The sequence below is a fragment of the Hippocampus comes genome, unplaced genomic scaffold, assembly GCF_001891065.2.
Source record: "Hippocampus comes isolate QL1 unplaced genomic scaffold, H_comes_QL1_v1.1 scaffold129, whole genome shotgun sequence".
NCBI classification, from domain to species: Eukaryota; Metazoa; Chordata; class Actinopteri; order Syngnathiformes; family Syngnathidae; genus Hippocampus; species Hippocampus comes.
In genome coordinates, this window is record NW_017805992.1 from 99,663 (window position 1) to 110,761 (window position 11,099).

General features: G+C 40.1%; 1 protein-coding gene and 1 long non-coding RNA gene across 2 annotated transcripts in view; both read right to left on the reverse strand.

Moving 5' to 3' along the window:
• fat4 (FAT atypical cadherin 4) overlaps positions 1–11,099 on the reverse strand; it is a 120,404-nt gene that overhangs the window by 65,302 nt on the left and 44,003 nt on the right. The gene's annotated exons all lie outside the window — the stretch shown is intronic.
• The window catches only part of LOC109529056 (uncharacterized), a 2,711-nt gene continuing 1,123 nt past the window's right edge, over positions 9,512–11,099 (reverse strand). The window contains exon 2 of the long non-coding RNA XR_002170770.1: positions 9,512–10,509. This is a non-coding gene — a long non-coding RNA (uncharacterized LOC109529056). The remainder of the gene's footprint in view (positions 10,510–11,099) is intronic.

Genomic DNA, 11,099 nt, shown 5'->3' on the forward strand with positions numbered 1-11,099 from the left:
GTGCAAGCCCGAGTTTGAAGAAAAATGCAAGCCCTGGTAAAGACAGCATCAGATGCGATCGTATTTTCACTCATGGAGGCGGCACTTCTTTCCGCTTGTCAGTTTGCTTGCAGAGTGGTGCCAAACTCAAATGGCACGCCCGCCTCCCCGCCAATGTGCTGAGATATGTTGCCGTGCCCCAAACAACCCTAAAGTTCTGCTCAGCACTCTGCTTTTACTTGTAAAATTATTTTGAAATTCAAAACAGCTCACTTTAAGAGGCAGCTCACACAACATGAATTTGGTTGTGTACTTTCACACTTAATGGGTGGGCAGGCACTTCAGAGACCCGACTATTTGTCCACAAGCTATTAAAAAGTCAATTTTATGTTCCCTTTAAACAAACTAACAAAATGCAAACCACCACAAAAGAATGATTACGCTCACATTGGAAGTCCCTTTGAAACAGGACCAGTGTTTTTTTTTTATTTTTATTTTTTAATCTGCTCCATTTCAAAGAAATGTAGATTCAAACAACTTCGGGTCCCTTAGTTTAAAAATCGAGCCGATTTCGTCATCGAAAGAAAGCATTCAAGAAGACACATCAGAAAGCCTTCTCATATTTCACTTAAATCTAATCTTTGCCACTGACTGCAAACCAGCAACCGTTTAAGAACCGCGCCCAGACATTATCAGCAAAGACTGCAAAAACTGATTCCCACAACTTCTTTGCCAATCCATCAGACCTGCCAGGGTTTATAAACCGAATTTAGGTTGGAACTGTTCCTTCCTCAAAAAGTCCCTGCTGTCTGATACAATATCTCATGCACTTTACTTTGGAAATGGACGACCGGTCATCTTGACAAAGCCCAGGCCTCGCGGCCACCTTCCGAAACCCTACAGAGGGCCATGCTGCGTCATACAAATTCAAGCGGTAGAGGAACTGCATTCAACATCCTTTACGTTATTTATCTGGTTAGTGATTGGCTCCAGAAAGAGGCAAACACCCTGGTAAGAGCGCCGTCTTGACAAATTGTCCAAGACAGGACAAAGGGATCTCTTCCATAAAGCGTCTTTGGCGCATTTAATCGCAAACCGGCTCGCTCTGTCAAACAAAAGCCTGCGGTGTAATTCATCTTCCGACCGCAGTCATCAGGGCTTCGGGCTAAAGTGCACAAGCTCTGGCGGGAAGGGGGGAATGTGAGCGGGCCGGAGATGGGGACTCGCACGCCGACGAAAAGCTGGACGCCAGCCAAACCTCAACTCAAGTCAGGATATACGTTTGCGTTCCCCACAAGTCCCCCCGAACTTTTCAGCAGAAAAAAAAAACAGGAGAGCGACAAACGAAACAGGAGAGTCTGCACTGGATCACAAAGCACCTGAGCCTTATGTAACCAACGAGAAGGAAGAAGAGGGGTGGGAGGGGTGTCCAAGGGAGTCCAGACAATGTCAGACAAGTGGTTCTAATCAAGGGGATCATTGTCCTCTCGGCGGACCCCTTCACCACCTGTTAAAAGATTGTTCATCAAGACCCCCTCCGAGCCCCTCTGAAAACCCGTGCCAAGCGGAGCATTTTGAGACGGATCCGTAATCCGACAAAACAAATCACCCACGAGGGTATGCAGCCCACTATGTTGATTCCTAGAGGTTCTGGATTCAGTTCCTGCTGGATTACATGCAGGAAAAAAAACTACCAGGGGTCCACAAGAAGTGGTCTGTGGCCTTGATCTTGACCCAGACACCTTTCTAGCCAGAAATTTAATTTTAAAATTATTATGGGTGCGCTGCGCAGGTCATCTACAAATCATCTCAACAGGATGACAACTCACCCATTTTACGAACGTTTACTTATCCTGGTGAAAATGGATGTGATCAGGAATGAAGCTCTTCGAGGGGGGTGGGGGGGGGGGAGACAGCCTCAGACACCATTTTAACTGATCAACGCAACATTGAGTGGACATTTCGATCACAACTGGGCCCACGAAAAGAGTCTCAAGGATAAATGGCCATAACCAAACTGGGAGCTCGCTCTTTTGGTTGGAAGCAGCAGCAATTTTAATATTTGAAGATGACAAAATAATTGGAACTGAATTGCAAGGCGTGTTCGACTCCCAAGATTTTTCTTGATCTTTTAACTGAGCACCCATGCAATACACTGCCATACAAGTCCTTTTCAATGATCGCAACCTTTGGGGGCGAGATGGAAAGTGCAATTAACCCAAAGTTAGAGTGGTGCTAATGAAGCAGGAAACGATTTAGAGCTCCTTGAAATGTGAGCGTGGTTCAAAAGCGTCACTGAAATCACCAAAATGTACCACATTCCGTAGCTTTGCATTACAAGGTCAGACAGACGTGAAAACAAGCACTTTCTCCATCCTGTGAGATGAAAGGCAACAACAACAAAAATAATTAGCCAATTTGCGCTTGAGTATGCTGTGGAGATGTCGTGGTTTCTGTCTGTCTTTGTTGTCTGATGTTAGCCATCATTTAGAGGGCAATACCGCTTCACTTTAGACACAATTACTTCCAGTTACAGCTCATAAAAAGGAGAGAAAATGCCTTCAAAAGCTTTTGTCTACTCTTGGAGACCCACAAGACTGTTCTTTCAAACTTCGTATGACAAAATTTTTGTATTGACAAAATATGTATGAAAGATTTGGGTTTGTACAATACATAAGTACGATCTGATAAAGCAGTGTTTCCCCACCCTTCAGTCGAGGCACATATTTTATATTACACGACACGTAACTCAAAAAGTCTCAAAAAATAAAAGACAAAACTTTAAATAATGTCTACTCCCCCCCACAAAAAACAAGGAGGCTGAAGGCTGTGAACAGTTTTGGGATGACTTTGGAGTAATCTGATGGAAGGCCAAGTGGGCGATGCCTTGACATCGTTGATTCTGTTCTTTCATAAAAGACCAATAATCTGGAAAAGTTTGCAATGAGAAAAATCATAACCATCTTGTTCAAAACTATTTGCGTATTTTCCTCCTCACCAAATTTTGATCCGGCGAGTGATGGACCTGCTGTTACATAACATTCCATATTGCTGCACAAACTAGTTCATTGCGCGTCATTCAAAACCTCAAAATCACTTGCATCGGAATTATCGTAAAGCTGTCGTTTGTTATTTGTTCCCCCCCCCAAAAAATTGACCAGGGCAAAGCCCTCTGTCATACAAAAGCATTGCTTTAGCCTGACCATGAGGAGTCTCAGTGCCAAGAAACTATGTTGAAGTGAGTGAGGAGCTTCGTGTTGTGCCTTTCTGCCATCTAGGGGCAGCTCGAAGCAATTAAGAAACTTTTTAGCGGGGCGTCGATGACTCAAGTATTTTCTGTAATCACTGACAAACTGCAATGTCAGAATGCAGCACTCATCCTTCTCCTGATGTTTTTTTTTTTTTTTTTTTTTTGTGAAAAACGCCTTTTTTCCGTGGACCTACATACACCTTTTGGGATTTAAGATGCAGTGCGAAACAACTGAGCATATCTGTAATGAAGTCAGAGAAAGACAAGACAAGGAAATGTTCAAATTCAATGCGAAGACAAAAAGTGCCCTCCGGCAAATGTCTTCCCATTCAATTTTCGCCTGTTTTTGTTCTATCATCAATCAAAAGCGGTGCACCAATCACTCACCGCTCATTCATATGTGCGCGACAAATAAGCCAACCCGCCCCCCACCTCCTTCAACTTCATGCATCCTTTTGTACGTACTTCCTTCACCGCGACAAGGACACCTGACAAGACTTTGCATGCTCAGCCTGGGGCTTTGTCATGAAGATGGGACTTTTGGGAAGGTCCATCCATCTTAATTAATGGACCATTTGTATGCCCTTCAAGGCCGCATGGGAAGGAGCGTCGTGGCTAAAGACACGATCTCGGGCCTCCGAGACTTCATTAGCGGATTAAAAAAAAAAAAAAAAAAAATTCAATGGACTCCCTATGTTGCCTACACATTTGATTATCTTCCAGTGTTCATTCCCAGTTTGCGTTTTAAGGGTCTAAAATGGAGCAAGCGCTTACTTGCTTTGTGCTCTACATTCCTTTGGGGTTCCACATAATTCGGGGCAGCCTCTCGAAGATTTACAGCCCATCCGTGACAGCGGCTACTGAAATGAGACGATTATGATTCCTGACTGAGATGTCAACTGTCAGGCTTGGCATCATCGCTTTAGAATTGAGGCTGGAAGGTGAAGTAATAGTCCACGACACTGGAAAATGTTGAAAGTTTGCTAACATTTTTCATTTCACTCCCATCAGTTAGTGAATAAAACACCTAAAAAACACATACACACAAAAAAGGAAAAAATGGTGTTGTGTGCTTCTTTCACGGGTATGTTTAGAAGGGGTTTAAAAATTCAATTTAAATGTGTTACTAATGAGCCAAAGTTGTTTTTTTTAAAGCCTTAAGAACCTCTTCAATAAGCAAAGCTCAAGAAAAAAAATCTTTGCGAAGCCATTTTGCTAATCGATGACTTTCATGCGCGGCTTGGTGGATGAATGGATGGCTTGTGGGGCTGACGATGAGAAGAAAGGAGCGTCCGCGCTGTGCGCGGATGAGTATGTGCAGCTGGGAGTCGCGGCTTGGAATTGAAGCGGATTTACACGGGATAGGAGATGTGAGCCAATCTCTTTTTTTCGTCAATGGATGCTTCAGCTTCTTGTTTGCTTTCAAACTTAGCTTGTAGCAGATGTGCGCACTTTTTCAGCATGACGTCTCTGATCCACTGGTGAAAGGACACTTTGAGTCTCTCCTTTCATCTAGAACTGCTTCAAACAACAAAGTGTATGCAGAAAAAGTGGTTAAGATTGGATGACTGTCTGTGTCTTGTGTTGTGTTGTATTATTTTGTCATTTTATATTAACTGTTCTGTTGATGATAGCGCGGGTACCCGCAGGGGCTCCTCTCTCTCCTGTGGTTGAGAGGAAAGAAATTTCATCTGTCCTGTACGTTGTACATTGAGCACATTTGACAACAAAGTTGACTTGACTTGATTTGAGTAGTGATTTTCAAATTTTGAGAAATATTTTTTTTCTTCCGGTCAATCCCAGAGACATGTGGCAAGGATGATTTTGGACAATAAAAATGTGACAGTATCATCAAGTGTAGAGTGACAGGAGCGATGCTTTTCATCACCAAGATTAGTATAAGAGTGGTTGAAAAGGTCAATAATATTAAATATTGATGAATGTTCTGCTCAATTTCAGTCTTGATATGATTGACTTATTATGTAAGAAGGATTTTAAGGACTTTACTCAGCTCAGGAAAGAGCAGCATTTCTCAAATTCACATTGTTTTAAACAAAAAAAACGGGAAAAAAGTGAAAACTCTTAAAGTCTTTGCTTTGGTGATACATCATCATATAAAAGTGATTTATATTTATGGTGCATGTTTCTAAACAGTTTATACTTAACAAATGACTTGCCAACTCATTAATAAGGCATTAATTAACCATTTATGAACCACCAAGCCGATGCTTTGAATGAGTTACTAATGACTTGTTGCTGTTTATTAGGGCGATAATTAAAGTGCTACTCAATAATCAACAATGTATAAACAACTCGTTAAGGCTGAGAAGAGCTAGATGGTTCCGAATTCAAGTTTGTGCTTCTTACACAATAAACTATACACATGCATGTGCAGTGTTATTTTTGCACGGTGAAATCCACGATTTGAGCTTCAATCCGGCTGCCCGGCTGGGAAAACAGAGGGTGAACACCTCCTCCTTAATAATTAAAACGGAGGCGCCCCGGTGAAGAGCACTTGAGTTGAGCTCACAGTCCGACCGCAAACTGCTGAAATAAAGCATCTGCACATGGCCTCGGTGTACTAGGAGCAGTGGTATTGAAAACAAAAATAAAAAACGTGCAGGCGGAAAAGAAAGTCAGCAGGAGTCAGGCTTTAGATTTTGCCGAACATTTCGCAAAGCGTTCATGCTCCGAGTGAGTCAACAAGAATAAGTGCTGGCGCTGCTGAGAGGGTCACAGGAGGACTGATTACTTCCTCAATGCGATGAATTTCCCGTTCAAACAGGAAGTGGGAGCAGGAACGCGACACAATGAGGCCTCGCTCTGACACTTGAAAGATAACCAGCTAGTCATGTTTGCGCTTTTAACACAGTTTCAAAGTCTTATATGACTTGGCAGTATCGCTCACAGAAGTGCTCCGATACAACACCGCCAATACCATGTTACTAGCCTGACATACAAAGTTTTTGCCCTCCTGAAGCGTACGGTGGGCACCTTGGCATACAGCAAATAGCTCTTCGAAAGGAGTCCGTGAGGGCTTGCTTATTGTTTTGCTCATCGACATTCCCGGTTGAAGTTTAGTGGAATACTAAGGTGGAAATAAAGAGAATTACATTCCCGGTATGTTTATCTCATAAAATGCTTCATTTACATTATGTTAGCTAAAAGCTAACATGTAATGTGAAACGCCATACAAGGGCTAGCAGAATTAGCATCGATGTGTTGGTATAAAAATTTAAATAAGAAAAATATTAATACAAATGGTGCAACAACACTAACAGACAGACAATATAACCCTACTCAAATGGCAAATATAACTGTGGAGATTTTGTGTTCTTTTTTTTTTTTTTAATCAGCAATGCCAGTAAACTTTTCAAGATTGATTTTTTTTGGTGCTGATTCCAAATCGCCATGTTTCTTTCTCTTGCACATCAGGATTTCAAAATACAACTACTACTACTACTACTACTACTACTACTACTACTACTAATAATAATAATAATAATAATAATAATAATAATAGTCAAAATAATAATAGCAATAATATATGTCATATGTTTAGTCATATTCATGAATTTTGGATTAGATTCAGCACAGGTGGAATTTCACAGCTCAAATCACAGCAATAAATTACAATGCATAGTAAAGTCCGTCGAGTGCAAGCTTCATCCATCCATCCATTTTCTGAGCCGCTTTATCCTCACAAGGTGGGTGCTGGAGCCTATCCCAGCCGTCTTCAGGCAGTAGGCAGGGGACACCCTGAACTGGTTGCTTGTGCAAGCTTTTATAGGTCAAATTTAAAAATAGAAAATGAAAATATGTTAAAAACCTGATACGGTAGAAGAAAAATGACATTCTTGAAATCAGTGTCAAAAATACTTTTAATGATACATAGATCCATCTCTAATTAAGGTTTGCTTTTGACCAGTGTATTCTTTCGACTCTTTGAAAAAAAAGTGTTATATCACTCCACTTTTGTGGACATACGCAGGAATAGTTACTGCTGTATTGATTGCCGACGTTTTATGTTATGTGTTCTGATGTATTACTGTTATTTTATGTTAAATGTTCTCTAAAGCACTATACTATAGTTGCAGCTGTCTTGTATCGCATTAGCCACAAGTGTCTGCATACATGCAGTACACTGCCCCCTGGCAGACACAACAAAAAGCAGCACATATTACATCTGGGCAAGCAGAGGAAATGCCTCAGAGAAAAACTGTGTTATATTTGAGAGAAAGTGATGCCATCTTCAGTCCAATTTTGTGTTTTGTGGTTTTGGTCTGCAGGGAGCTGAAATGTTTTCTGATGGTTACAGCTGTACCTAATGGTTTGGCCAAATATTCATTTGCTATTTTTTGGCTACGACAGTGGTCAAAGCGGACTGTCTTTGAGCTTGAATTGCTCTTTTAATTGTTTTTCTCCAGCATGAACAATAATGAACAATGATTTGTTTTCCGTCAAATTCTTGAATACCCACTAGGCCCCCCTTTTTTTTTTTTAAATAGTATTTCAGTCCAATTTTGTGTTTTGTGGTTTTGGTCTGCAGGGAGCTGAAATGTTTTCTGATGGTTACAGCTGTACCTAATGGTTTGGCCAAATATTCATTTGCTATTTTTTGGCTACGACAGTGGTCAAAGCGGACTGTCTTTGAGCTTGAATTGCTCTTTTAATTGTTTTTCTCCAGCATGAACAATAATGAACAATGATTTGTTTTCCGTCAAATTCTTGAATACCCACTAGGCCCCCCTTTTTTTTTTTTAAATAGTATTCTGAGTCAGAAGTGACAATAATGAAGAACAGAAGTTAGCAGCCCCACCATTCCCACCCTGCTACCCTTTGGCGCCCCTTCTTTTCCCTCTCCTGATCCATAAAATATTTCAGAGCCCCAGCAGAGGTCAGTGAACAAATGACGTCCTTGTGTTAAACTGGGTTTTCCACCCTCGGGTGTCCCACAATGCAAAACTTTTGACCTGATGGGCTGACCCTGCAACACTGGAGGGAGGAAAGCTTGAAGGTATTATGGATGAGCGTGGAGACAGACACAAAGAAAGACTAAAAGAACAAAGGGAGGGAGGCAGGAAAGTGGGAAGTTTGAGAGTTGCCACCTCTAGTTCACGGAAACCGCTGCGGAGGCTTAGTTAATCAGCTATCTCAAAATTGTTTTGGTTGGTATTAAGCGCTACTTTTTCTTTTGCAGACAGAGAGTTGGTATGGAAGTGCTTGGCAAATGACTGATGTCAAGTGAAAACCTTGTTCGTCTAAATATATTCAAATTCATCGTTTTTTTTTTTCCATAAATCGATACGATTGGTCTGTCGGCACGTCGTCTGGTTTCGTTACATATTATTAGCCATTTCAAAGAGTTTAAACGACAACAACTGAATATATATATTTTGTATATAAATAAAATTAGTTAGGCTGGATACATTTGACTAAGCCCATTCCGTTTAAAAAAATATGTCATTGTCTACAGATTTATTTTTACCAATGACATCACTTAGCCAGCTCATCGTTTTGGGTATTATATCACTCATGGCTTTAAGACCTCTGAAAAACAGTTTGCTTGATTGAGTGTAAGATTGATGTCAAATTACAATAGTCAGTGTTCATTTAAACTGGTACAACATCCTCAGCTCAACTGAAAATGAAAGAATCCTCATTCAAGCTCTTTGTAATGCTAAATAGACTCTTGGATTTTGTTTTTTTGAGTAATTTTGAAGATAAATTCTGTTTAAAATCGAACATTCCTGTTCAAAATGGTCAAGGGTCAGGGGCAAAACTGAAAAAAGAATCTGCATTAAAACGCTTTGCAATACTGGATTATGATTATTGTATGACTATGATTATTATCAAATGACTAAAGGTGACTTCAGTCTGAAATTCCTCATCCTTGTTTAGAACAACCAAATGCAAGAGAAAGTCTGCTTTTGTTTCTGTTTTATGTTTTTGTTTTTTTTGGGGGGGGAGCAATAAGTCATATTTTTGGTCAAAGGTGAATTCAGTTTAGACTTCCACATTTCTATTCAAAATGGTATAACATAAAGAGGACTCACTTGAAATCGTAAGAGTTTTCATTCAAGTTCATGTTGATGTTTGACAGTCTTACAAGCAAAATTGTGTTCATATTTACATCTAATGGCTGACCGTGAATTCAGTTTGAAATCATTCCCGTTCAAAATGGGAAAAGTATCTGGTAAGTCCGCTTTCATGCACCTAATTTTAATTCTTATGAATATGTTTGTTAAGCATAGTAAAATAATTTGTGGGTTTTTTTGTGGGTTTTTTTTTGCTTCATACATTTTCATGCATCTAGTCTAGTCGTTTTCAAAAGGTTTTGCCCCCGCCCCTCCAAAAAATTAAAATGTGTCCTAAAACCTCAGTTCTCATGGAGAAAACATTAAAGTTCTATGGTTTCTTTTACCTTTTTTGAGGTGGAGATAACACTCGTACTATTCAAACCAATTGCTCTGCATGATGTTTAATTGAACCCCGGGCTGTTAATCCAGGAAAGAAAAAAAACCCCAACTAATCCAGATTAAGGTCAGACAGACGCAGAATGTGGTGGTCAAACACACTGCAACAGGCCTGGCGAACACTTTTTCCCCCCCTAATTTTTCTCATAATCACGTGCCTGTGACTGTTTGTTTGTGTGGGAAACATCGGCTCTGATCCACAGGGGGAATTTTAACGAGTAAGGTAATGATTAGCAAACTGCCAAAAACGCCATCCTATTCACGATCAGTACATAGGTTGCCGTGGTGACAATCCTGCCCGAGAGAAGATTTTGTCATTTACGTTCACGGCATCAATGCAACAGCGGGACATTTTTGGGTGCGTCTCACTCCACCTGAATGCTGATAAAGTGCATAGAAAGACTGAATACGATGTTTCGAGTCCCCATACGGCGAAAGGGAAAACATAAGAAATACCCCAAAAAACACAAAAGCGTATAGGATGTGATGCATTTATTGTGTATGAAGCCAAGTTGTCGTATCCCCCTCACTTAAAGCATTTCCACATGAATAACTCAGGGTTTATTGTAGTTCAGCTCATAAATCACGCACGGGTTTGCGAGGGTTCCAACGAGAGGCGCTTTTTTGGTGTGGATTAGTCTCGCAAACAAACGGCATCAAAAGCTGTGGCGAATTCCTCTCACTATTAGCGCATACCAGAGGACTGCTAAGTATAAAGCTCAAGTATATAAGGAGGTGACTACAAAGTACGCTCATAAGACATATTCAGGGTACACACTAAAGCACTTCATGATGCTTGATGGTCTCTTTAGGTTTAGGGTGTCAAAGTCAAATGGACGGAGGGCCAGATAAAAATTTTTGCTGCAAGCCGAGGGCCGGACTGATCGAATGTTCATTGAAAATTTTAAAAATAACCACATATTGTTTATTGAACCAAATTTAATTGACTGAAAACCTAACAAATACATTCCAATACGGTCAGATAAATAAAGCAACATTTTTTTATGGCTATGTCAGTAAACTTTAATTTTCAACAGGCACAAAAAAATTTCCTTTGTATAAAAATACCCATAACATGAATGAAAGAAGCCGATATTATTCAAGGCACTATCAATAGTCCATATTTTCTCTTTTAGCAAAAGTAGGCTAAATTTACTTAAAAGAAAAACAAATAATAGTGCAGTAATTTTCGATCATTTACTCGAATAAAATATTTTTAAAACATAATTAGATTGAAATACAATAAAATAAAGTGCAAAAATGTATAAACCAAAAACAACACTTTCTTCAAGAAAAAAACTTGAACTGAGTAAAAACTCTTAGTATGTGATTGCACAGTATATTATAAGTAATATTCACTTATTTGAGGCTGAGGCTGATACTCGGTGGTGTCT